Genomic DNA, 6182 nt, shown 5'->3' with positions numbered 1-6182 from the left:
TTAAGCTTTGGACTCGTGGGGTCGCTGTGGAGCGTGTGAGAACGCACAGTCGCTCAAAGCACTTTAGTTCTCTCTCTCATTTTTTATATAAACAGTATCTTTTTTTGTGATAACAGAGATCTCTTCATACAGATCTCTGATTACTTGTGGTTGATGATGACTAAAGATCATCTGTATCTAGGCTACTAATCGGTTCCTAATCTATGGTTTCCTCATTAGAAAACAGTTGCATCCTGTTTCATCCTGCACATTAATTCTCTAGCACAATTTCATACAATGGTGCATCTACATTATTTTCTTTGTTCCTGATTTACTGGCTTGGTTTTTTATTTCTCTTTTTACTGACTGTTGCTTATATGTTAATTTTAAAACTTGCAACAGTGTTAGAATAAATCATACATTTTAGTGAGATTTATTAAGAATGTCTTGATTAACAAAGCTAACAAAGATCTCTTGAAATGCATTCTCGAAAGTGTATAGGCCAGGAATTACAGTTTTACAAATATATATATTCCATAAATAAGTGCATAAATAAAACATTTTATACATCGTAATATCAAAAGCAGTCTGGGGGAATAAGCTAAACATGGCTACTGCCAACATTTGATGAAGTTATAGGGCAGTGGATGTTCTTGTTTGACTGCCTTGGTTTGAAATAAATGTATTATGGTATTTCAGACTGTCTTGATAGGCATGTGAACATTTTGACATGGATTCCTGTCGGGTCATTCGTCCAGCCAGGAGTTTCCCTTGCCTTCAGCTCAAGACAAGGCTCCAACATCACTGCAACCCTAAATAGATGAGTGGGAAAGGATTTTTACATTGCTGGTGTCATGTGACCAGATTTTTTTTCATGTGAGAGATGATGTCAGTCCATTAAGGATGTATTATCTATGATCATATAAATTACAATCATAATCCAATGTAAACACGTCAGTGGTCAAATTTGTGACCAGTGCACTAAGAACCCTATTTTGCAAATCATGCCTAACTGATTGTACCACATTTAGTCCATGGGCCAAGCCAGAATTTGGTACCACCTAAGGTGGCAAAATCTCTTTGGTACCAGTTTGTTTGTAGAGTCCATATAAGTACTTTGAAACATGATAACCTTTTCAAATGAGTAGCTTTACTAATATTTTGGGACAATCATTATTATTGCCATTATCGTCCTACAGTATCTGCCCCGCAGGTTTGTATGAAGTCTATTATAAGAGGTAGCCATACATGCTATATGTTTATTTTTTCAGGACGGTCAGGGCTATCCAGATCTGCCATAATTTGACATAATATATGTGGTATACGTTTTATATTAGCTTTCATATTAAAGAAAACTATTTTTTTCAATCTACTTAATTGTTATATTTGTAAATCTATCTCAAAAGATATTGATGTTAAGGGGGGTATCTTTTCAGATATTGATAGACAAGACTGTCTGTAATCTGGTGATATCAGAACCATGATGGTGGGACAATCCATGACCTAGCAATTTTGAAAAAATATGTATGTACTGTATATGAAATAATATTATGCAACAACAATGACTGGTGCTAGTTTCAAAAGTTTCAGATTACTCCTCCGTACCTCGTTGTACAGATAAGCCACTATGTTCATCTGAAAAGGTACTTAACCAGTCGATAAGCATCATGAAGTCTCTGCAGCTCATCAACATTGTTGTTGTTTTTGACCAGGCATTATATGCCAAAGCTGCAGAAATTACCTGGAAACACCAGGAGGTATTCAAGAACATCATCCTTAGAATGGGGGTCTTCCATACCACCTGTACTTTCATGGCAATAATTGGAAAACGGTTTGCAGATGCTGGTCTAAGAGACCTTTGTGTAGAGGCAGTAGTGATAGCTGATGGCTCAATCTCAGGGGTTATTGATGTTCACAGGTATAAACGAGGAGTAAGGCTCCACAAGCTGCTCTATGAGGCTTTCCTGAGACTAGCATGGAAAGGTTTTCATCCATGGTTAGAACAGAATCATCAGGAAGATCTTATTCAATTGGAAGCAATTCTGCAAGCAGTCGATAACCTGTGTCAAGAAATATCTCAGACAAGATTTGAGGGAACCCTTGAGCAAGATTGATGTCAACGCATTCTGACACGATTCAAAGAGTTCCTCAGTTACCTTAGAGATAACAATGGTCCCCTGTCTGCCTTCTGGATGTCTTATGTGGACATGGTTGAGATTTTGCTTAGTCTTATTCGAGCATCAAGAGAGGGAAAGTGGATGATGCATCTTGCAGCAATTAGAGCAACCATTCCATGGTGTTTTGCTTATGATAAGCTAAACTATGCCAGATATCTGACATACTACTATGCTCAAATGTCTCACCTGGAGGTGGATCATCCTGGTGTTCATGCGCACTTTATAGAGGGTGGTTTTTCTGTCCAGCTGGGCAGGAACAATCCCTTTGGAAAGATTCCGGTAGACCAGACAATTGAGGAGACTATAAACAAGGACACCCAGACTGCCGGTGGAACCAAGGGTTTTAGCCTAAAAACTGGAGCAGTCACCAGATACTATCTCACTTCAGAAAACAGAAGTCAGTATCTGAGGCAACTCAGAAACATGACAGGGAATGAGTCTACACAGTGTTTCAGTCATCTAGATTTACAGAAGCCCAGGATAGAGAAAGATATGGCAGATGTAAATGCTTTTGTAGAACTTATGGAGAGAAGCTGGGTAAACCCTCTAGGTCCAGATCAGTCTGATATCATTAGTCTTTCCACAGGAATGGCTGTGTCACCAGACATAGCAAGTGATCTGCTGCAAGCTCACCAGACTGGAGAGCAGGCATATCAGACGTTCAGAAGTGAACGTTTAGAGAAAGAGTCACCTGCAACCAGGTTCCATGACAAAATTAGAAAACAGAATCTGAAGACATTCTCAAGCATCAAGACAAGTGCTAGAGTAAAACAAGCACAGAAGAAAGGGGTGGTCTTGAAAGCTGACAGAAATCTCTTTGGGCATATGATCATTGCTTCGCAAAGTAGAGAACTTCACATTAAAGATGTCCTGGCTCATCCACTTGGTCCATTGCCTTGGGCACTTTCAAATCCAGATGGCTCATTGCGGAAAACTAATAAGGCTGCTCTTGCAAGAGAGTTAGAGAAATCAGCATCATCAGTTGAAGATATTGGAGAACAATCTGCATGCATCATTGATGGAATGAGCCTTGTTCAGATACTAAAAGGTAATGGCAAGACTTTTGGAGAGATTGCTGGTTCTGTATCGAACCTAATGTTGCACGAAGGAAGAAACAGTAAGCGGATAGATGTGGTGTTTGATGTGTACTGGAAAACATCAATCAAGAATGCTGAGAGATACAATCGTGGTTCAGCAAGTAGCACTCAATGGAAGAACATTGCCCCGGGACTAGGGATGCGCGGTATACCGGTACTGCAAAAATACCGGTATATATTATATTTCAAACGGTACAATATCATAATTTTGCTCAATTCGGTATTTGATGCGCTGCTGTTTCGAAGTTCACCGCTAGGCGGCAGTGCGCTACCCAAACTGACGCGGGTCACGCAAAACCGGCAAACGTGACAACGGAGGAACACGATGGATCAAACCAGTGTTGCCAGATGTACGATAATTATCGTATTTGTACGATAATTTTGACCTCTGTACGATGTACGATCAATAATGAAAAAAATCCCATAATGTACGATAATTTCAGAGTTTTCAGTTGTTCGTCCAAACACACATCCTACCGCCTCTCTCTCTGACCCCGAATCATTTTGCAGGCTCGCCTGCCTGCACGCAAGCACGTATACACACACACACACACACACACACACACACACACACACACACACACACACACACACAGACAGGCACCACACGGTCAACACTACACTACAGTTTTGCACTACAATTTTTTTTACACTACACTACAATTTTAATTATGTTCAATTACAATTTTCTAGTTCAAAATGTGGACTGTCGGCATATCGTTTGCACTTTGGCAAAAAAAAAGTTAAGTAGCCAGACTTCCTCCAGTTAGTGTGAGCGCATTACACAGCTTGTTTAAATTGGCTGTAAAATTATTTGGAAAATAAAGTTGTTGGAAAATAGCTATATTTTATGCGTTTGGTTCGTGTACGATAATTTTTCTCAAAAAACGATAATTTTGAGGTTTTGGTACGATACTTCGACATTTCTAATCTGGCAACACTGGATCAAACAGATGAAGCTCATTCTACACATACTGTCTATGATTCTACACGCCCGAAATTAATAAATAAAGAGAGCAGTAGGAGTGAAATATAGCATTACTTTGCTTACAAAAGTAATGAGAAAGGTGAAGCAACAGACCTCAATGCACCACTCTACAAACGCTGCTTTAAATTAGCCACGGGAGGCAACACAGTCTGGCTAAGCACTTGTCACTTGCTCATCCTGACTTGTTCAAAGAGTTCAGAGATCGACAGGTGAGCATCATTCAACTGATTTAATTTAGACTTCTATTCACAACACTGATCAGCGCACATACATAAGAGCTTATCAATTAAATATGATACGGTAAACACGAAAGCTCAAATGTGCTTGCATGACACGCTAGAACCAATGAAGTTTAGGTCTCATAATTTTTGCACATTCAAACAATCATATATTAATTGAATTTGAATGAATAAAGAGATTAGTAATATTCATTTTAGTATTAGTGCTAGTAAAATTGCTAGTGTGGCGACCCCTAGGAATCAGCCGAGAGAGAAAGAGTAATAGTAGTAATATGGATATTACTAATATGAATGTTAGAATAACACTTTACAATTAAGCTACATTTGTCAACATTCATTAGGTAACCTGACCTAACAGTATTTTATAACATGTATTAATCTAGATCAATCAGTAATTATTATTTAAATATACTAATACATGTTTAGCATGTTAACATTAGCCTACTTTATGCAATGCATTAAACTAATATGAACCCAAACAGTACTCAAACCAAGATGAATAAATGCTATAAATGTTGATAATTCTCTGTTGTCAGCTAATGGTTAACATGTCATTTCATTATTCTATTTTTATTCTATATTAATTTATTATTATAGATATTAACCTATTTTAATTGTATCATTTCAGGTTTTTTCTTTTCTTTCCAAAATCAAAATTTAACCTAGGCTACTGTATGTTCCCTGACTGTTTTTTTTTTATTTATTTTTAATTTTTTACATTTTGATACTTTTTGTTTGCATATTCGGTACTGCAGAGTTTCAAGCAGTGTTTTTTAATAAAATAGTTTCAATTCACTTAAATTTTGAGGCCGGTTATTTGTCACCTGTGGTATCGATTTAGTATCGATACCGAGGTATTAGGTTCTGGTATCGTACCGAAACCAAAATTGTGGTATCGAGCCATCCCTACCCGGGACACAATGTAGTGCAGTGGAGAAAGCTGTTAAGTAATACAGACAGTAAAACAGCCTTGATAACATTCATCGTGGACCAGTGGAAGCTAGCAGAGAACCGGGTAAAGCTTCAGGGCAAGCAGCTTTTTGCAACCTGTGGAGAGAGATGCTAGCCTAGAAATCTAGACGCACCCTAGTGGCAGCAAAATGTATTTTGGAGCCAGGGTAGTCTAGCAACTCTCCGTTGACTTTCGGAGCAGTAAAAACCTAAATTGGGTCTGGCCAATCACATCGTGTATAGAGTAGGCGGGGCGGGCTTAACATAATGACGACAGAGTTGCGACGGTTCCCTGCTACTTGAAAACAAAGAATGGCTGCTGCTCCTGGCGAACAGTCTTTCGAATCGGCTTTGGCCGCGACTCTGGAGGACTTGGAGTTAAGTTTTTCTTTGAGAAAAGAGCAAAGAACGGCACTTAAGTCATTCTTAAAAAAGGAAGATGTGTTCGTAGTTTTGCCGGCCAGATTCAAAAGTTGAATCTATCAACTAACGTTAGCTCCGCTGTTGCGAGAACGCTCTGGTTGGTTGAAGCGCTGTCCTATTGCGTGCAGAGTGAATTTGAAAGACAGCCGTTTATCCCGCCCCTCGGATTGAGCCATGTCTATGGAGAGTTGCCAGACCTAACACCTTGATGTAGGTCTGGCTTTCCAGGCTAGAGAGATGCTATTGTCTGACCAAAAAAAGACTGGAATGTTGTTGAAGAGCTGAAATCTTCCCATGAGGAGGCCGATACCCGTATGCTCCTACATGA

Source organism: Leuciscus leuciscus (genome assembly GCF_965113295.1).
Source record: "Leuciscus leuciscus genome assembly, chromosome: 14".
Taxonomy (NCBI): domain Eukaryota; kingdom Metazoa; phylum Chordata; class Actinopteri; order Cypriniformes; family Leuciscidae; genus Leuciscus; species Leuciscus leuciscus.
The sequence above is the reverse complement of the archived record's forward strand: the minus strand, read 5'-3'. Positions refer to the sequence as shown.